Source organism: Crinia signifera, chromosome 3, assembly GCF_055691185.1.
Source record: "Crinia signifera chromosome 3, ASM5569118v1, whole genome shotgun sequence".
Classification (NCBI taxonomy): Eukaryota; Metazoa; Chordata; class Amphibia; order Anura; family Myobatrachidae; genus Crinia; species Crinia signifera.
Genome location: NC_139219.1, coordinates 321,733,898 through 321,752,767, shown reverse-complemented (window position 1 = coordinate 321,752,767; position 18,870 = coordinate 321,733,898). Strand labels below are relative to the sequence as shown.

The window sequence follows — 18,870 nt, the reverse complement described above, 5'->3', positions numbered from 1 at the left end:
AGATTCTTGCTTAACTGTATGCATCCTCTCCAAAAGAGACGCCTTGAAAAGCCTTATTCTGCAATGCTCAGTAGGCAGTCATAGCATACATCCTGTGCGTCTTTCTACCAAGGTATGATACTGCTGATCAAACTAAATATAAAAATGTCCTCTACTTTGAACACTTGATCAATATCAATGCCATTCATTATATAAAATAGGAGATTCTGATACTAAACCAGCCTCGTGTTAAGACTTACAGCAATCTAAAGTGTGGAATGGGCATTAACTTGCATCCTTATCAGATGTGGACACTCTGGTATCTTTGAACCTCTAGCAAGTTATAATGATTATCATTGCTCCATACTCTAAGAGACACCATTAGAACCCTGGAAAGCCGCAGATCCTGAGTACACTGAAAATCTACAGTTGCTCACGAAACGTTTTCAACGCAGGTGATGTAGCTCAGTGGTAGAGCGCATGCTTCGCATGTATGAGGCCCCGGGTTCAATCCCCGGCATCTCCAACTTTTGCAAAATCAAGATTCTTGCTTAACTGTATGCATCCTCTCCAAAAGAGACGCCTTGAAAAGCCTTATTCTGCAATGCTCAGTAGGCAGTCATAGCATACATCCTGTGCGTCTTTCTACCAAGGTATGATACTGCTGATCAAACTAAATATAAAAATGTCCTCTATTTTGAACACTTGATCAATATCAATGCCATTCATTATATAAGATAGGAGATTCTGATACTAAACCAGCCTCGTGTTAAGACTTACAGCAATCTAAAGTGTGGAATGGGCTTTAACTTGCATCCTTATCAGATGTGGACACTCTGGTGTCTTTGAACCTCTAGCAAGTTATAATGATTATCATTGCTCCATACTCTAAGAGACACCATTAGAACCCTGGAAAGTTGCAGATCCTGAGTACACTGAAAATCTACAGTTGCTCACGAAACATTTTCAACGCAGGGGATGTAGCTCAGTGGTAAAGCGCATGCTTTGCATGTATGAGGCCCCGGGTTCAATACCCGGCATCTCCATCTTTTGCAAAATCAAGATTCTTGCTTAACTGTATGCATCCTCTCCAAAAGAGACGCCTTGAAAAGCCTTATTCTGCAATGCTCAGTAGGCAGTCATAGTATACATCCTGTGCGTCTTTCTACCAAGGTATGATACTGCTGATCAAACTAAATATAAAAATGTCCTTTACTTTGAACACTTGATCAATATCAATGCCATTCATTATATAAGAGAGGAGATTCTGATACTAAACCAGCCTCGTGTTAAGACTTACAGCAATCTAAAGTGTGGAATGGGCATTAACTTGCATCCTTATCAGATGTGGACACTCTGGTGTCTTTGAACCTCTAGCAAGTTATAATGATTATCATTGCTCCATACTCTAAGAGACACCATTAGAACCCTGGAAAGCCGCAGATCCTGAGTACACTGAAAATCTACAGTTGCTCACGAAACATTTTCAACGCAGGGGATGTAGCTCAGTGGTAGAGCGCATGCTTCGCATGTATGAGGCCCCGGGTTCAATCCCCGGCATCTCCATCTTTTGCAAAATCAAGATTCTTGCTTAACTGTATGCATCCTCTCCAAAAGAGACGCCTTGAAAAGCCTTATTCTGCAATGCTCAGTAGGCAGTCATAGCATACATCCTGTGCGTCTTTCTACCAAGGTATGATACTGCTGATCAAACTAAATATAAAAATGTCCTCTACTTTGAACACTTGATCAATATCAATGCCATTCATTATATAAGATAGGAGATTCTGATACTAAACCAGCCTCGTGTTAAGACTTACAGCAATCTAAAGTGTGGAATGGGCATTAACTTGCATCCTTATCAGATGTGGACACTCTGGTGTCTTTGAACCTCTAGCAAGTTATAATGATTATCATTGCTCCATACTCTAAGAGACACCATTAGAACCCTGGAAAGTTGCAGATCCTGAGTACACTGAAAATCTACAGTTGCTCACGAAATGTTTTCAACGCAGGGGATGTAGCTCAGTGGTAGAGCGCATGCTTTGCATGTATGAGGCCCCGGGTTCAATCCCCGGCATCTCCATCTTTTGCAAAATCAAGATTCTTGCTTAACTGTATGCATCCTCTCCAAAAGAGACGCCTTGAAAAGCCTTATTCTGCAATGCTCAGTAGGCAGTCATAGCATACATCCTGTGCGTCTTTCTACCAAGGTATGATACTGCTGATCAAACTAAATATAAAAATGTCCTCTACTTTGAACACTTGATCAATATCAATGCCATTCATTATATAAAATAGGAGATTCTGATACTAAACCAGCCTCGTGTTAAGACTTACAGCAATCTAAAGTGTGGAATGGGCATTAACTTGCATCCTTATCAGATGTGGACACTCTGGTGTCTTTGAACCTCTAGCAAGTTATAATGATTATCATTGCTCCATACTCTAAGAGACAGCATTAGAACCCTGGAAGGCCGCAGATCCTAAGTACACTGAAAATCTACAGTTGCTCACGAAACATTTTCAACGCAGGGTATGTAGCTCAGTGGTAGAGCGCATTCTTTGCATGTATGAGGCCCTGGGTTCAATCCCCGGCATCTCCATCTTTTGCAAAATCAAGATTCTTGCTTAACTGTATGCATCCTCTCCAAAAGAGACGCCTTGAAAAGCCTTATTCTGCAATGCTCAGTAGGCAGTCATAGCATACATCCTGTGCGTCTTTCTACCAAGGTATGATACTGCTGATCAAACTAAATATAAAAATGTCCTCTACTTTGAACACTTGATCAATATCAATGCCATTCATTATATAAAATAGGAGATTCTGATACTAAACCAGCCTCGTGTTAAGACTTACAGCAATCTAAAGTGTGGAATGGGCATTAACTTGCATCCTTATCAGATGTGGACACTCTGGTGTCTTTGAACCTCTATCAAGTTATAATGATTATCATTGCTCCATACTCTAAGAGACACCATTAGAACCCTGGAAAGTTGCAGATCCTGAGTACACTGAAAATCTACAGTTGCTCACGGAACCCTGGAAAGTTGCAGATCCTGAGTACACTGAAAATCTACAGTTGCTCACGGAACATTTTCAACGCAGGGGATGTAGCTCAGTGGTAGAGCGCATGCTTTGCATGTATGAGGCCCCGGGTTCAATCCCCGGCATCTCCATCTTTTGCAAAATCAAGATTCTTGCTTAACTGTATGCATCCTCTCCAAAAGAGACGCCTTGAAAAGCCTTATTCTGCAATGCTCAGTAGGCAGTCCTGAGTACACTGAAAATCTACAGTTGCTCACGAAACGTTTTCAACGCAGGGGATGTAGCTCAGTGGTAGAGCGCATGCTTTGCATGTATGAGGCCCCGGGTTCAATCCCCGGCATCTCCATCTTTTGCAAAATCAAGATTCTTGCTTAACTGTATGCATCCTCTCCAAAAGAGACGCCTTGAAAAGCCTTATTCTGCAATGCTCAGTAGGCAGTCATAGCATACATCCTGTGCGTCTTTCTACCAAGGTATGATACTGCTGATCAAACTAAATATAAAAATGTCCTCTACTTTGAACACTTGATCAATATCAATGCCATTCATTATATAAAATAGGAGATTCTGATACTAAATCAGCCTCGTGTTAAGACTTACAGCAATCTAAAGTGTGGAATGGGCATTAACTTGCATCCTTATCAGATGTGGACACTCTGGTGTCTTTGAACCTCTAGCAAGTTATAATGATTATCATTGCTCCATACTCTAAGAGACACCATTAGAACCCTGGAAGGCCGCAGATCCTAAGTACACTGAAAATCTACAGTTGCTCACGAAACATTTTCAACGCAGGGGATGTAGCTCAGTGGTAGAGCGCATGCTTCGCATGTATGAGGCCCCGGGTTCGATCCCCGGCATCTCCATCTTTTGCAAAATCAAGATTCTTGCTTAACTGTATGCATCCTCTCCAAAAGAGACGCCTTGAAAAGCCTTATTCTGCAATGCTCAATAGGCAGTCATAGCATACATCCTGTGCGTCTTTCTACCAAGGTATGATACTGCTGATCAAACTAAATATAAAAATGTCCTCTACTTTGAACACTTGATCAATATCAATGCCATTCATTATATAAGATTGGAGATTCTGATACTAAACCAGCCTCGTGTTAAGACTTACAGCAATCTAAAGTGTGGAATGGGCATTAACTTGCATCCTTATCAGATGTGGACACTCTGGTGTCTTTGAACCTCTAGCAAGTTATAATGATTATCATTGCTCCATACTCTAAGAGACACCATTAGAACCCTGGAAAGTTGCAGATCCTGAGTACACTGAAAATCTACAGTTGCTCACGAAACGTTTTCAACGCAGGGGATGTAGCTCAGTGGTAGAGCGCATGCTTTGCATGTATGAGGCCCCGGCATCTCCATCTTTTGCAAAATCAAGATTCTTGCTTAACTGTATGCATCCTCTCCAAAAGAGACGCCTTGAAAAGCCTTATTCTGCAATGCTCAGTAGGCAGTCATAGCATACATCCTGTGCGTCTTTCTACCAAGGTATGATACTGCTGATCAAACTAAATATAAAAATGTCCTCTACTTTGAACACTTGATCAATATCAATGCCATTCATTATATAAAATAGGAGATTCTGATACTAAACCAGCCTCGTGTTAAGACTTACAGCAATCTAAAGTGTGGAATGGGCATTAACTTGCATCCTTATCAGATGTGGACACTCTGGTGTCTTTGAACCTCTAGCAAGTTATAATGATTATCATTGCTCCATACTCTAAGAGACAGCATTAGAACCCTGGAAGGCCGCAGATCCTAAGTACACTGAAAATCTACAGTTGCTCACTAAACATTTTCAACGCAGGGGATGTAGCTCAGTGGTAGAGCGCAAGCTTTGCATGTATGAGGCCTTGGGTTCAATCCCCGGCATCTCCATCTTTTGCAAAATCAAGATTCTTGCTTAACTGTATGCATCCTCTCCAAAAGAGACGCCTTGAAAAGCCTTATTCTGCAATGCTCAGTAGGCAGTCATAGCATACATCCTGTGTGTCTTTCTACCAAGGTATGATACTGCTGATCAAACTAAATATAAAAATGTCCTTTACTTTGAACACTTGATCAATATCAATGCCATTCATTATATAAGATAGGAGATTCTGATACTAAACCAGCCTCGTGTTAAGACTTACAGCAATCTAAAGTGTGGAATGGGCATTAACTTGCATCCTTATCAGATGTGGACACTCTGGTGTCTTTGAACCTCTAGCAAGTTATAATGATTATCATTGCTCCATACTCTAAGAGACACCATTAGAACCCTGGAAAGCCGCAGATCCTGAGTACACTGAAAATCTACAGTTGCTCACAAAACATTTTCAACGCAGGGGATGTAGCTCAGTGGTAGAGCGCATGCTTCGCATGTATGAGGCCCCGGGTTCAATCCCCGGCATCTCCATCTTTTGCAAAATCAAGATTCTTGCTTAACTGTATGCATCCTCTCTAAAAGAGACGCCTTGAAAAGCATTATTCTGCAATGCTCAGTAGGCAGTCATAGCATACATCCTGTGCGTCTTTCTACCAAGGTATGATACTGCTGATCAAACTAAATATAAAAATGTCCTCTACTTTGAACACTTGATCAATATCAATGCCATTCATTATATAAGATAGGAGATTCTAAAACTAAACCAGCCTCGTGTTAAGACTTACAGCAATCTAAAGTGTGGAATGGGCATTAACTTGCATCCTTATCAGATGTGGACACTCTGGTGTCTTTGAACCTCTAGCAAGTTATAATGATTATCATTGCTCCATACTCTAAGAGACACCATTAGAACCCTGGAAAGTTGCAGATCCTGAGTACACTGAAAATCTACAGTTGCTCACGAAACGTTGTCAACGCAGGGGATGTAGCTCAGTGGTAGAGCGCATGCTGTGCATGTATGAGGCCCCGGGTTCAATCCCTGGCATCTCCATCTTTTGCAAAATCAAGATTCTTGCTTAACTGTATGCATCCTCTCCAAAAGAGACGCCTTGAAAAGCCTTATTCTGCAATGCTCAGTAGGCAGTCATAGCATACATCCTGTGCGTCTTTCTACCAAGGTATGATACTGCTGATCAAACTAAATATAAAAATGTCCTCTACTTTGAACACTTGATCAATATCAATGCCATTCATTATATAAAATAGGAGATTCTGATACTAAACCAGCCTCGTGTTAAGACTTACAGCAATCTAAAGTATGGAATGGGCATTAACTTGCATCCTTATCAGATGTGGACACTCTGGTGTCTTTGAACCTCTAGCAAGTTATAATGATTATCATTGCTCCATACTCTAAGAGACACCATTAGAACCCTGGAAAGCCGCAGATCATGAGTACACTGAAAATCTACAGTTGCTCACGAAACATTTTCAACGCAGGGGATGTAGCTCAGTGGTAGAGCGCATGCTTCGCATGTATGAGGCCCCGGGTTCAATCCCCGGCATCTCCATCTTTTGCAAAATCAAGATTCTTGCTTAACTGTATGCATCCTCTCCAAAAGAGACGCCTTGAAAAGCCTTATTCTGCAATGCTCAGTAGGCAGTCATAGCATACATCCTGTGCGTCTTTCTACCAAGGTATGATACTGCTGATCAAACTAAATATAAAAATGTCCTCTACTTTGAACACTTGATCAATATCAATGCCATTCATTATATAAAATAGGAGATTCTGATACTAAACCAGCCTCGTGTTAAGACTTACAGCAATCTAAAGTGTGGAATGGGCATTAACTTGCATCCTTATCAGATGTGGACACTCTGGTGTCTTTGAACCTCTATCAAGTTATAATGATTATCATTGCTCCATACTCTAAGAGACACCATTAGAACCCTGGAAAGTTGCAGATCCTGAGTACACTGAAAATCTACAGTTGCTCACGGAACCCTGGAAAGTTGCAGATCCTGAGTACACTGAAAATCTACAGTTGCTCACGGAACATTTTCAACGCAGGGGATGTAGCTCAGTGGTAGAGCGCATGCTTTGCATGTATGAGGCCCCGGGTTCAATCCCCGGCATCTCCATCTTTTGCAAAATCAAGATTCTTGCTTAACTGTATGCATCCTCTCCAAAAGAGACGCCTTGAAAAGCCTTATTCTGCAATGCTCAGTAGGCAGTCCTGAGTACACTGAAAATCTACAGTTGCTCACGAAACGTTTTCAACGCAGGGGATGTAGCTCAGTGGTAGAGCGCATGCTTTGCATGTATGAGGCCCCGGGTTCAATCCCTGGCATCTCCATCTTTTGCAAAATCAAGATTCTTGCTTAACTGTATGCATCCTCTCCAAAAGAGACGCCTTGAAAAGCCTTATTCTGCAATGCTCAGTAGGCAGTCATAGCATACATCCTGTGCGTCTTTCTACCAAGGTATGATACTGCTGATCAAACTAAATATAAAAATGTCCTCTACTTTGAACACTTGATCAATATCAATGCCATTCATTATATAAAATAGGAGATTCTGATACTAAACCAGCCTCGTGTTAAGACTTACAGCAATCTAAAGTGTGGAATGGGCATTAACTTGCATCCTTATCAGATGTGGACACTCTGGTGTCTTTGAACCTCTAGCAAGTTATAATGATTATCATTGCTCCATACTCTAAGAGACACCATTAGAACCCTGGAAGGCCGCAGATCCTAAGTACACTGAAAATCTACAGTTGCTCACGAAACATTTTCAACGCAGGGGATGTAGCTCAGTGGTAGAGCGCATGCTTCGCATGTATGAGGCCCCGGGTTCAATCCCCGGCATCTCCATCTTTTGCAAAATCAAGATTCTTGCTTAACTGTATGCATCCTCTCCAAAAGAGACGCCTTGAAAAGCCTTATTCTGCAATGCTCAGTAGGCAGTCATAGCATACATCCTGTGCGTCTTTCTACCAAGGTATGATACTGCTGATCAAACTAAATATAAAAATGTCCTCTACTTTGAACACTTGATCAATATCAATGCCATTCATTATATAAGATTGGAGATTCTGATACTAAACCAGCCTCGTGTTAAGACTTACAGCAATCTAAAGTGTGGAATGGGCATTAACTTGCATCCTTATCAGATGTGGACACTCTGGTGTCTTTGAACCTCTAGCAAGTTATAATGATTATCATTGCTCCATACTCTAAGAGACACCATTAGAACCCTGGAAAGTTGCAGATCCTGAGTACACTGAAAATCTACAGTTGCTCACGAAACGTTTTTAACGCAGGGGATGTAGCTCAGTGGTAGAGCGCATGCTTTGCATGTATGAGGCCCCGGCATCTCCATCTTTTGCAAAATCAAGATTCTTGCTTAACTGTATGCATCCTCTCCAAAAGAGACGCCTTGAAAAGCCTTATTCTGCAATGCTCAGTAGGCAGTCATAGCATACATCCTGTGCGTCTTTCTACCAAGGTATGATACTGCTGATCAAACTAAATATAAAAATGTCCTCTACTTTGAACACTTGATCAATATCAATGCCATTCATTATATAAAATAGGAGATTCTGATACTAAACCAGCCTCGTGTTAAGACTTACAGCAATCTAAAGTGTGGAATGGGCATTAACTTGCATCCTTATCAGATGTGGACACTCTGGTGTCTTTGAACCTCTAGCAAGTTATAATGATTATCATTGCTCCATACTCTAAGAGACAGCATTAGAACCCTGGAAGGCCGCAGATCCTAAGTACACTGAAAATCTACAGTTGCTCACGAAACATTTTCAACGCAGGGGATGTAGCTCAGTGGTAGAGCGCATGCTTTGCATGTATGAGGCCCTGGGTTCAATCCCCGGCATCTCCAACTTTTGCAAAATCAAGATTCTTGCTTAACTGTATGCATCCTCTCCAAAAGAGACGCCTTGAAAAGCCTTATTCTGCAATGCTCAGTAGGCAGTCATAGCATACATCCTGTGCGTCTTTCTACCAAGGTATGATACTGCTGATCAAACTAAATATAAAAATGTCCTTTACTTTGAACACTTGATCAATATCAATGCCATTCATTATATAAGATAGGAGATTCTGATACTAAACCAGCCTCGTGTTAAGACTTACAGCAATCTAAAGTGTGGAATGGGCATTAACTTGCATCCTTATCAGATGTGGACACTCTGGTGTCTTTGAACCTCTAGCAAGTTATAATGATTATCATTGCTCCATACTCTAAGAGACACCATTAGAACCCTGGAAAGCCGCAGATCCTGAGTACACTGAAAATCTACAGTTGCTCACGAAACATTTTCAACGCAGGGGATGTAGCTCAGTGGTAGAGCGCATGCTTCGCATGTATGAGGCCCCGGGTTCAATCCCCGGCATCTCCATCTTTTGCAAAATCAAGATTCTTGCTTAACTGTATGCATCCTCTCCAAAAGAGACGCCTTGAAAAGCCTTATTCTGCAATGCTCAGTAGGCAGTCATAGCATACATCCTGTGCGTCTTTCTACCAAGGTATGATACTGCTGATCAAACTAAATATAAAAATGTCCTCTACTTTGAACACTTGATCAATATCAATGCCATTCATTATATAAGATAGGACATTCTAAAACTAAACCAGCCTCGTGTTAAGACTTACAGCAATCTAAAGTGTGGAATGGGCATTAACTTGCATCCTTATCAGATGTGGACACTCTGGTGTCTTTGAACCTCTAGCAAGTTATAATGATTATCATTGCTCCATACTCTAAGAGACACCATTAGAACCCTGGAAAGTTGCAGATCCTGAGTACACTGAAACTCTACAGTTGCTCACGAAACGTTTTCAACGCAGGGGATGTAGCTCAGTGGTAGAGCGCATGCTTTGCATGTATGAGGCCCCGGGTTCAATCCCTGGCATCTCCATCTTTTGCAAAATCAAGATTCTTGCTTAACTGTATGCATCCTCTCCAAAAGAGACGCCTTGAAAAGCCTTATTCTGCAATGCTCAGTAGGCAGTCATAGCATACATCCTGTGCGTCTTTCTACCAAGGTATGATACTGCTGATCAAACTAAATATAAAAATGTCCTCTACTTTGAACACTTGATCAATATCAATGCCATTCATTATATAAAATAGGAGATTCTGATACTAAACCAGCCTCGTGTTAAGACTTACAGCAATCTAAAGTATGGAATGGGCATTAACTTGCATCCTTATCAGATGTGGACACTCTGGTGTCTTTGAACCTCTAGCAAGTTATAATGATTATCATTGCTCCATACTCTAAGAGACACCATTAGAACCCTGGAAAGTTGCAGATCCTGAGTACACTGAAACTCTACAGTTGCTCACGAAACGTTTTCAACGCAGGGGATGTAGCTCAGTGGTAGAGCGCATGCTTCGCATGTATGAGGCCCCGGGTTCAATCCCCGGCATCTCCATCTTTTGCAAAATCAAGATTCTTGCTTAACTGTATGCATCCTCTCCAAAAGAGACGCCTTGAAAAGCCTTATTCTGCAATGCTCAGTAGGCAGTCATAGCATACATCCTGTGCGTCTTTCTACCAAGGTATGATACTGCTGATCAAACTAAATATAAAAATGTCCTCTACTTTGAACACTTTATCAATATCAATGCCATTCATTATATAAGATAGGAGATTCTGATACTAAACCAGCCTCGTGTTAAGACTTACAGCAATCTAAAGTGTGGAATGGGCATTAACTTGCATCCTTATCAGATGTGGACACTCTGGTGTCTTTGAACCTCTAGCAAGTTATAATGATTATCATTGCTCCATACTCTAAGAGACACCATTACAACCCTGGAAAGTTGCAGATCCTGAGTACACTGAAAATCTACAGTTGCTCACGAATCGTTTTCAACGCAGGGGATGTAGCTCAGTGGTAGAGCGCATGCTTTGCATGTATGAGGCCCCGGGTTCAATCCCCGGCATCTCCATCTTTTGCAAAATCAAGATTCTTGCTTAACTGTATGCATCCTCTCCAAAAGAGACGCCTTGAAAAGCCTTATTCTGCAATGCTCAGTAGGCAGTCATAGCATACATCCTGTGCGTCTTTCTACCAAGGTATGATACTGCTGATCAAACTAAATATAAAAATGTCCTCTACTTTGAACACTTGATCAATATCAATGCCATTCATTATATAAAATAGGAGATTCTGATACTAAACCAGCCTCGTGTTAAGACTTACAGCAATCTAAAGTGTGGAATGGGCATTAACTTGCATCCTTATCAGATGTGGACACTCTGGTGTCTTTGAACCTCTAGCAAGTTATAATGATTATCATTGCTCCATACTCTAAGAGACAGCATTAGAACCCTGGAAGGCCGCAGATCCTAAGTACACTGAAAATCTACAGTTGCTCACGAAACATTTTCAACGCAGGGGATGTAGCTCAGTGGTAGAGCGCATGCTTTGCATGTATGAGGCCCTGGGTTCAATCCCTGGCATCTCCAACTTTTGCAAAATCAAGATTCTTGCTTAACTGTATGCATCCTCTCCAAAAGAGACGCCTTGAAAAGCCTTATTCTGCAATGCTCAGTAGGCAGTCATAGCATACATCCTGTGCGTCTTTCTACCAAGGTATGATACTGCTGATCAAACTAAATATAAAAATGTCCTTTACTTTGAACACTTGATCAATATCAATGCTATTCATTATATAAGATAGGAGATTCTGATACTAAACCAGCCTCGTGTTAAGACTTACAGCAATCTAAAGTGTGGAATGGGCATTAACTTGCATCCTTATCAGATGTGGACACTCTGGTGTCTTTGAACCTCTAGCAAGTTATAATGATTATCATTGCTCCATACTCTAAGAGACACCATTAGAACCCTGGAAAGCCGCAGATCCTGAGTACACTGAAAATCTACAGTTGCTCACGAAACATTTTCAACGCAGGGGATGTAGCTCAGTGGTAGAGCGCATGCTTCGCATGTATGAGGCCCCGGGTTCAATCCCCGGCATCTCCATCTTTTGCAAAATCAAGATTCTTGCTTAACTGTATGCATCCTCTCCAAAAGAGACGCCTTGAAAAGCCTTATTCTGCAATGCTCAGTAGGCAGTCATAGCATACATCCTGTGCGTCTTTCTACCAAGGTATGATACTGCTGATCAAACTAAATATAAAAATGTCCTCTACTTTGAACACTTGATCAATATCAATGCCATTCATTATATAAGATAGGAGATTCTAAAACTAAACCAGCCTCGTGTTAAGACTTACAGCAATCTAAAGTGTGGAATGGGCATTAACTTGCATCCTTATCAGATGTGGACACTCTGGTGTCTTTGAACCTCTAGCAAGTTATAATGATTATCATTGCTCCATACTCTAAGAGACACCATTAGAACCCTGGAAAGCCGCAGATCCTGAGTACACTGAAAATCTACAGTTGCTCACGAAACATTTTCAACGCAGGGGATGTAGCTCAGTGGTAGAGCGCATGCTTCGCATGTATGAGGCCCCGGGTTCAATCCCCGGCATCTCCATCTTTTGCAAAATCAAGATTCTTGCTTAACTGTATGCATCCTCTCCAAAAGAGACGCCTTGAAAAGCCTTATTCTGCAATGCTCAGTAGGCAGTCATAGCATACATCCTGTGCGTCTTTCTACCAAGGTATGATACTGCTGATCAAACTAAATATAAAAATGTCCTCTACTTTGAACACTTGATCAATATCAATGCCATTCATTATATAAGATAGGAGATTCTGATACTAAACCAGCCTCGTGTTAAGACTTACAGCAATCTAAAGTGTAAAATGGGCATTAACTTGCATCCTTATCAGATGTGGACACTCTGGTGTCTTTGAACCTCTAGCAAGTTATAATGATTATCATTGCTCCATACTCTAAGAGACACCATTACAACCCTGGAAAGTTGCAGATCCTGAGTACACTGAAAATCTACAGTTGCTCACGAATCGTTTTCAACGCAGGGGATGTAGCTCAGTGGTAGAGCGCATGCTTTGCATGTATGAGGCCCCGGGTTCAATCCCCGGCATCTCCATCTTTTGCAAAATCAAGATTCTTGCTTAACTGTATGCATCCTCTCCAAAAGAGACGCCTTGAAAAGCCTTATTCTGCAATGCTCAGTAGGCAGTCATAGCATACATCCTGTGCGTCTTTCTACCAAGGTATGATACTGCTGATCAAACTAAATATAAAAATGTCCTTTACTTTGAACACTTGATCAATATCAATGCCATTCATTATATAAGATAGGAGATTCTGATACTAAACCAGCCTCGTGTTAAGACTTACAGCAATCTAAAGTGTGGAATGGGCATTAACTTGCATCCTTATCAGATGTGGACACTCTGGTGTCTTTGAACCTCTAGCAAGTTATAATGATTATCATTGCTCCATACTCTAAGAGACACCATTAGAACCCTGGAAAGCCGCAGATCCTGAGTACACTGAAAATCTACAGTTGCTCACGAAACGTTTTTAACGCAGGGGATGTAGCTCAGTGGTAGAGCGCATGCTTTGCATGTATGAGGCCCCGGGTTCAATCCCCGGCATCTCCATCTTTTGCAAAATCAAGATTCTTGCTTAACTGTATGCATCCTCTCCAAAAGAGACGCCTTGAAAAGCCTTATTCTGCAATGCTCAGTAGGCAGTCATAGCATACATCCTGTGCGTCTTTCTACCAAGGTATGATACTGCTGATCAAACTAAATATAAAAATGTCCTCTACTTTGAACACTTGATCAATATCAATGCCATTCATTATATAAAATAGAAGATTCTTATACTAAACCAGCCTCGTGTTAAGACTTACAGCAATCTAAAGTGTGGAATGGGCATTAACTTGCATCCTTATCAGATGTGGACACTCTGGTGTCTTTGAACCTCTAGCAAGTTATAATGATTATCATTGCTCCATACTCTAAGAGACACCATTAGAACCCTGGAAGGCCGCAGATCCTAAGTACACTGAAAATCTACAGTTGCTCACAAAACATTTTCAACGCAGGGGATGTAGCTCAGTGGTAGAGCGCATGCTTTGCATGTATGAGGCCCCGGGTTCAATCCCTGGCATCTCCATTTTTTGCAAAATCAAGATTCTTGCTTAACTGTATGCATCCTCTCCAAAAGAGACGCCTTGAAAAGCCTTATTCTGCAATGCTCAGTAGGCAGTCATAGCATACATCCTGTGCGTCTTTCTACCAAGGTATGATACTGCTGATCAAACTAAATATAAAAATGTCCTTTACTTTGAACACTTGATCAATATCAATGCCATTCATTATATAAGATAGGAGATTCTGATACTAAACCAGCCTCGTGTTAAGACTTACAGCAATCTAAAGTGTGGAATGGGCATTAACTTGCATCCTTATCAGATGTGGACACTCTGGTGTCTTTGAACCTCTAGCAAGTTATAATGATTATCATTGCTCCATACTCTAAGAGACACCATTAGAACCCTGGAAAGCCGCAGATCCTGAGTACACTGAAAATCTACAGTTGCTCACGAAACATTTTCAACGCAGGGGATGTAGCTCAGTGGTAGAGCGCATGCTTCGCATGTATGAGGCCCCGGGTTCAATCCCAGGCATCTCCATCTTTTGCAAAATCAAGATTCTTGCTTTACTGTATGCATCCTCTCCAAAAGAGACGCCTTGAAAAGCCTTATTCTGCAATGCTCAGTAGGCAGTCATAGCATACATCCTGTGCGTCTTTCTACCAAGGTATGATACTGCTGATCAAACTAAATATAAAAATGTCCTCTACTTTGAACACTTGATCAATATCAATGCCATTCATTATATAAGATAGGAGATTCTAAAACTAAACCAGCCTCGTGTTAAGACTTACAGCAATCTAAAGTGTGGAATGGGCATTAACTTGCATCCTTATCAGATGTGGACACTCTGGTGTCTTTGAACCTCTAGCAAGTTATAATGATTATCATTGCTCCATACTCTAAGAGACACCATTAGAACCCTGGAAAGTTGCAGATCCTGAGTACACTGAAACTCTACAGTTGCTCACGAAACGTTTTCAACGCAGGGGATGTAGCTCAGTGGTAGAGCGCATGCTTTGCATGTATGAGGCCCCGGGTTCAATCCCTGGCATCTCCATCTTTTGCAAAATCAAGATTCTTGCTTAACTGTATGCATCCTCTCCAAAAGAGACGCCTTGAAAAGCCTTATTCTGCAATGCTCAGTAGGCAGTCATAGCATACATCCTGTGCGTCTTTCTACCAAGGTATGATACTGCTGATCAAACTAAATATAAAAATGTCCTCTACTTTGAACACTTGATCAATATCAATGCCATTCATTATATAAAATAGGAGATTCTGATACTAAACCAGCCTCGTGTTAAGACTTACAGCAATCTAAAGTATGGAATGGGCATTAACTTGCATCCTTATCAGATGTGGACACTCTGGTGTCTTTGAACCTCTAGCAAGTTATAATGATTATCATTGCTCCATACTCTAAGAGACACCATTAGAACCCTGGAAAGCCGCAGATCCTGAGTACACTGAAAATCTACAGTTGCTCACGAAACATTTTCAACGCAGGGGATGTAGCTCAGTGGTAGAGCGCATGCTTCGCATGTATGAGGCCCCGGGTTCAATCCCCGGCATCTCCATCTTTTGCAAAATCAAGATTCTTGCTTAACTGTATGCATCCTCTCCAAAAGAGACGCCTTGAAAAGCCTTATTCTGCAATGCTCAGTAGGCAGTCATAGCATACATCCTGTGCGTCTTTCTACCAAGGTATGATACTGCTGATCAAACTAAATATAAAAATGTCCTCTACTTTGAACACTTGATCAATATCAATGCCATTCATTATATAAGATAGGAGATTCTGATACTAAACCAGCCTCGTGTTAAGACTTACAGCAATCTAAAGTGTGGAATGGGCATTAACTTGCATCCTTATCAGATGTGGACACTCTGGTGTCTTTGAACCTCTAGCAAGTTATAATGATTATCATTGCTCCATACTCTAAGAGACACCATTACAACCCTGGAAAGTTGCAGATCCTGAGTACACTGAAAATCTACAGTTGCTCACGAATCGTTTTCAACGCAGGGGATGTAGCTCAGTGGTAGAGCGCATGCTTTGCATGTATGAGGCCCCGGGTTCAATCCCCGGCATCTCCATCTTTTGCAAAATCAAGATTCTTGCTTAACTGTATGCATCCTCTCCAAAAGAGACGCCTTGAAAAGCCTTATTCTGCAATGCTCAGTAGGCAGTCATAGCATACATCCTGTGCGTCTTTCTACCAAGGTATGATACTGCTGATCAAACTAAATATAAAAATGTCCTTTACTTTGAACACTTGATCAATATCAATGCCATTCATTATATAAGATAGGAGATTCTGATACTAAACCAGCCTCGTGTTAAGACTTACAGCAATCTAAAGTGTGGAATGGGCATTAACTTGCATCCTTATCAGATGTGGACACTCTGGTGTCTTTGAACCTCTAGCAAGTTATAATGATTATCATTGCTCCATACTCTAAGAGACACCATTAGAACCCTGGAAAGCCGCAGATCCTGAGTACACTGAAAATCTACAGTTGCTCACGAAACGTTTTTAACGCAGGGGATGTAGCTCAGTGGTAGAGCGCATGCTTTGCATGTATGAGGCCCCGGGTTCAATCCCCGGCATCTCCATCTTTTGCAAAATCAAGATTCTTGCTTAACTGTATGCATCCTCTCCAAAAGAGACGCCTTGAAAAGCCTTATTCTGCAATGCTCAGTAGGCAGTCATAGCATACATCCTGTGCGTCTTTCTACCAAGGTATGATACTGCTGATCAAACTAAATATAAAAATGTCCTCTACTTTGAACACTTGATCAATATCAATGCCATTCATTATATAAAATAGGAGATTCTGATACTAAACCAGCCTCGTGTTAAGACTTACAGCAATCTAAAGTGTGGAATGGGCATTAACTTGCATCCTTATCAGATGTGGACACTCTGGTGTCTTTGAACCTCTAGCAATTTATAATGATTATCATTGCTCCATACTCTAAGAGTATGTAGAGTGGTAGAGCGCATGCTTTGCATGTATGAGGCCCCGGGTTCAATCCCCGTCATCTCCATCTTTTGCAAAATCAAGATTCTTGCTTAACTGTATGCATCCTTTCCAAAAGAGACGCCTTGAAAAGCCTTATTCTGCAATGCTCAGTAGGCAGTCATAGCATACATCCTGTGCGTCTTTCTACCAAGGTATGATACTGCTGATCAAACTAAATATAAAAATGTCCTCTACTTTGAACACTTGATCAATATCAATGCCATTCATTATATAAAATAGGAGATTCTGATACTAAACCAGCCTCGTGTTAAGACTTACAGCAATCTAAAGTGTGGAATGGGCATTAACTTGCATCCTTATCAGATGTGGACACTCTGGTGTCTTTGAACCTCTAGCAAGTTATAATGATTATCATTGCTCCATACTCTAAGAGACACCATTAGAACCCTGGAAGGCCGCAGATCCTAAGTACACTGAAAATTTACAGTTGCTCACGAAGCATTTTCAACGCAGGGGCTGTAGCTCAGTGGTAGAGCGCATGCTTTGCATGTATGAGGCCCCGGGTTCAATCCCCGGCATCTCCATCTTTTGCAAAATCAAGATTCTTGCTTAACTGTATGCATCCTCTCCAAAAGAGACGCCTTGAAAAGCCTTATTCTGCAATGCTCAGTAGGCAGTCATAGCATACATCCTGTGCGTCTTTCTACCAAGGTATGATACTGCTGATCAAACTAAATATAAAAATGTCCTTTACTTTGAACACTTGATCAATATCAATGCCATTCATTATATAAGATAGGAGATTCTGATACTAAACCAGCCTCGTGTTAAGACTTACAGCAATCTAAAGTGTGGAATGGGCATTAACTTGCATCCTTATCAGATGTGGACACTCTGGTGTCTTTGAACCTCTAGCAAGTTATAATGATTATCATTGCTCCATACTCTAAAGGCCCCCATACACTATGCGATTTTGGGACGATTTCATCCGATTGTGCCGATAATCGGATGAAATCGGCCCAAAATCGTAGGTATGTGACATTTGATCCGATCCGTTGCGCGGTCCCGTGCGCATCGGACCGGATCAGGGAGGTCGGACGGTCTGTACATACGATCACGTCCGACCTCCCTGTATGCATATGCCTGCCACCTGACAGGCATATGCATACAGACACCGGGGGAGTAGTGGGGGCGGCCAGCGGCAGCGGTGGTGGGGGCGGCCAGCGGCGGTAGTGGGGGCGGGCAGCGGCGGCGGGGACGGGCGGCGTTCGCGGTGAGCGCAGTGTACTTACACATAGCAGCAGCGGCGGGGACGGGACGGGCAGTGGCGGCTATTATATTTTTAAAATACTTGTCAAATGACCGGCCGCTCTCTGATTGGCTGAGAGCTCTCCGGCCAATCAGAGAGCGGCCGGTCATTTGACAAGTATTTTAAAAATATAATAGCCGCCACTGCGCGTCCCGTCCCCGCCGCTGCTGCTATGTGTAAGTACACTGTCACTGCGCTCACCGCAAACGCCGCCCGTCGCCGCTGCCCGCCCCCACTACCGCCGCTGGCCGCCCCCACCACCGCTGCCCGTCCCCACTACTGCCGCTGCCCGCCCCCACTACTGCTCACCGCCCTGCAGCTCCCCGGGGTTTTTTTTACATGGGATAAATCGCATGCGATTTATCCCATGTAAAAATGGCACATCAAGTGCCAAATTGTATGTGAGCCTCCTGGGGAGCTGCCGGGCGGCTCGCAGGTAAATTGGGTCCGACTTGTCCCTAGGACAAGTCGGCCTAATGTATGGGGGCCTTAAGAGACACCATTAGAACCCTGGAAAACCGCAGATCCTGAGTACACTGAAAATCTACAGTTGCTCACGAAACATTTTCAGCG

At 42.1% G+C, this 18,870-nt stretch overlaps 32 non-coding genes across 32 annotated transcripts; all 32 read left to right on the top strand.

The window, feature by feature from the left end:
- The first annotated feature begins 433 nt into the window (after window positions 1-433).
- On the top strand, window positions 434-505 carry TRNAA-CGC (transfer RNA alanine (anticodon CGC)). The gene has a single exon. It is a non-coding gene; the product is annotated as a tRNA-Ala (tRNA).
- A 448-nt stretch (window positions 506-953) lies between these two features.
- On the top strand, window positions 954-1,025 carry TRNAA-UGC (transfer RNA alanine (anticodon UGC)). The gene has a single exon. It is a non-coding gene; the product is annotated as a tRNA-Ala (tRNA).
- A 448-nt stretch (window positions 1,026-1,473) lies between these two features.
- On the top strand, window positions 1,474-1,545 carry TRNAA-CGC (transfer RNA alanine (anticodon CGC)). Its single transcript has one exon. It is a non-coding gene; the product is annotated as a tRNA-Ala (tRNA).
- Window positions 1,546-1,993: 448 nt separating this feature from the next.
- Window positions 1,994-2,065, top strand: TRNAA-UGC (transfer RNA alanine (anticodon UGC)). The gene has a single exon. It is a non-coding gene; the product is annotated as a tRNA-Ala (tRNA).
- Window positions 2,066-2,513: 448 nt separating this feature from the next.
- Window positions 2,514-2,585, top strand: TRNAA-UGC (transfer RNA alanine (anticodon UGC)). Its single transcript has one exon. It is a non-coding gene; the product is annotated as a tRNA-Ala (tRNA).
- Window positions 2,586-3,087: 502 nt separating this feature from the next.
- TRNAA-UGC (transfer RNA alanine (anticodon UGC)) lies at window positions 3,088-3,159 on the top strand. The gene has a single exon. It is a non-coding gene; the product is annotated as a tRNA-Ala (tRNA).
- A 143-nt stretch (window positions 3,160-3,302) lies between these two features.
- TRNAA-UGC (transfer RNA alanine (anticodon UGC)) lies at window positions 3,303-3,374 on the top strand. Its single transcript has one exon. It is a non-coding gene; the product is annotated as a tRNA-Ala (tRNA).
- A 448-nt stretch (window positions 3,375-3,822) lies between these two features.
- TRNAA-CGC (transfer RNA alanine (anticodon CGC)) lies at window positions 3,823-3,894 on the top strand. The gene has a single exon. It is a non-coding gene; the product is annotated as a tRNA-Ala (tRNA).
- Window positions 3,895-4,849: 955 nt separating this feature from the next.
- On the top strand, window positions 4,850-4,921 carry TRNAA-UGC (transfer RNA alanine (anticodon UGC)). Its single transcript has one exon. It is a non-coding gene; the product is annotated as a tRNA-Ala (tRNA).
- Window positions 4,922-5,369: 448 nt separating this feature from the next.
- On the top strand, window positions 5,370-5,441 carry TRNAA-CGC (transfer RNA alanine (anticodon CGC)). The gene has a single exon. It is a non-coding gene; the product is annotated as a tRNA-Ala (tRNA).
- Window positions 5,442-5,889: 448 nt separating this feature from the next.
- On the top strand, window positions 5,890-5,961 carry TRNAA-UGC (transfer RNA alanine (anticodon UGC)). Its single transcript has one exon. It is a non-coding gene; the product is annotated as a tRNA-Ala (tRNA).
- Window positions 5,962-6,409: 448 nt separating this feature from the next.
- TRNAA-CGC (transfer RNA alanine (anticodon CGC)) lies at window positions 6,410-6,481 on the top strand. Its single transcript has one exon. It is a non-coding gene; the product is annotated as a tRNA-Ala (tRNA).
- A 502-nt stretch (window positions 6,482-6,983) lies between these two features.
- TRNAA-UGC (transfer RNA alanine (anticodon UGC)) lies at window positions 6,984-7,055 on the top strand. The gene has a single exon. It is a non-coding gene; the product is annotated as a tRNA-Ala (tRNA).
- A 143-nt stretch (window positions 7,056-7,198) lies between these two features.
- TRNAA-UGC (transfer RNA alanine (anticodon UGC)) lies at window positions 7,199-7,270 on the top strand. The gene has a single exon. It is a non-coding gene; the product is annotated as a tRNA-Ala (tRNA).
- Window positions 7,271-7,718: 448 nt separating this feature from the next.
- TRNAA-CGC (transfer RNA alanine (anticodon CGC)) lies at window positions 7,719-7,790 on the top strand. Its single transcript has one exon. It is a non-coding gene; the product is annotated as a tRNA-Ala (tRNA).
- A 955-nt stretch (window positions 7,791-8,745) lies between these two features.
- TRNAA-UGC (transfer RNA alanine (anticodon UGC)) lies at window positions 8,746-8,817 on the top strand. Its single transcript has one exon. It is a non-coding gene; the product is annotated as a tRNA-Ala (tRNA).
- Window positions 8,818-9,265: 448 nt separating this feature from the next.
- On the top strand, window positions 9,266-9,337 carry TRNAA-CGC (transfer RNA alanine (anticodon CGC)). The gene has a single exon. It is a non-coding gene; the product is annotated as a tRNA-Ala (tRNA).
- A 448-nt stretch (window positions 9,338-9,785) lies between these two features.
- Window positions 9,786-9,857, top strand: TRNAA-UGC (transfer RNA alanine (anticodon UGC)). Its single transcript has one exon. It is a non-coding gene; the product is annotated as a tRNA-Ala (tRNA).
- Window positions 9,858-10,305: 448 nt separating this feature from the next.
- TRNAA-CGC (transfer RNA alanine (anticodon CGC)) lies at window positions 10,306-10,377 on the top strand. Its single transcript has one exon. It is a non-coding gene; the product is annotated as a tRNA-Ala (tRNA).
- Window positions 10,378-10,825: 448 nt separating this feature from the next.
- On the top strand, window positions 10,826-10,897 carry TRNAA-UGC (transfer RNA alanine (anticodon UGC)). The gene has a single exon. It is a non-coding gene; the product is annotated as a tRNA-Ala (tRNA).
- A 448-nt stretch (window positions 10,898-11,345) lies between these two features.
- Window positions 11,346-11,417, top strand: TRNAA-UGC (transfer RNA alanine (anticodon UGC)). The gene has a single exon. It is a non-coding gene; the product is annotated as a tRNA-Ala (tRNA).
- Window positions 11,418-11,865: 448 nt separating this feature from the next.
- On the top strand, window positions 11,866-11,937 carry TRNAA-CGC (transfer RNA alanine (anticodon CGC)). The gene has a single exon. It is a non-coding gene; the product is annotated as a tRNA-Ala (tRNA).
- Window positions 11,938-12,385: 448 nt separating this feature from the next.
- TRNAA-CGC (transfer RNA alanine (anticodon CGC)) lies at window positions 12,386-12,457 on the top strand. Its single transcript has one exon. It is a non-coding gene; the product is annotated as a tRNA-Ala (tRNA).
- Window positions 12,458-12,905: 448 nt separating this feature from the next.
- Window positions 12,906-12,977, top strand: TRNAA-UGC (transfer RNA alanine (anticodon UGC)). The gene has a single exon. It is a non-coding gene; the product is annotated as a tRNA-Ala (tRNA).
- A 448-nt stretch (window positions 12,978-13,425) lies between these two features.
- Window positions 13,426-13,497, top strand: TRNAA-UGC (transfer RNA alanine (anticodon UGC)). Its single transcript has one exon. It is a non-coding gene; the product is annotated as a tRNA-Ala (tRNA).
- A 448-nt stretch (window positions 13,498-13,945) lies between these two features.
- Window positions 13,946-14,017, top strand: TRNAA-UGC (transfer RNA alanine (anticodon UGC)). The gene has a single exon. It is a non-coding gene; the product is annotated as a tRNA-Ala (tRNA).
- Window positions 14,018-14,465: 448 nt separating this feature from the next.
- Window positions 14,466-14,537, top strand: TRNAA-CGC (transfer RNA alanine (anticodon CGC)). Its single transcript has one exon. It is a non-coding gene; the product is annotated as a tRNA-Ala (tRNA).
- Window positions 14,538-14,985: 448 nt separating this feature from the next.
- Window positions 14,986-15,057, top strand: TRNAA-UGC (transfer RNA alanine (anticodon UGC)). Its single transcript has one exon. It is a non-coding gene; the product is annotated as a tRNA-Ala (tRNA).
- A 448-nt stretch (window positions 15,058-15,505) lies between these two features.
- Window positions 15,506-15,577, top strand: TRNAA-CGC (transfer RNA alanine (anticodon CGC)). Its single transcript has one exon. It is a non-coding gene; the product is annotated as a tRNA-Ala (tRNA).
- Window positions 15,578-16,025: 448 nt separating this feature from the next.
- TRNAA-UGC (transfer RNA alanine (anticodon UGC)) lies at window positions 16,026-16,097 on the top strand. Its single transcript has one exon. It is a non-coding gene; the product is annotated as a tRNA-Ala (tRNA).
- A 448-nt stretch (window positions 16,098-16,545) lies between these two features.
- Window positions 16,546-16,617, top strand: TRNAA-UGC (transfer RNA alanine (anticodon UGC)). The gene has a single exon. It is a non-coding gene; the product is annotated as a tRNA-Ala (tRNA).
- Window positions 16,618-17,500: 883 nt separating this feature from the next.
- On the top strand, window positions 17,501-17,572 carry TRNAA-UGC (transfer RNA alanine (anticodon UGC)). The gene has a single exon. It is a non-coding gene; the product is annotated as a tRNA-Ala (tRNA).
- Window positions 17,573-18,870: the final 1,298 nt, after the last annotated feature.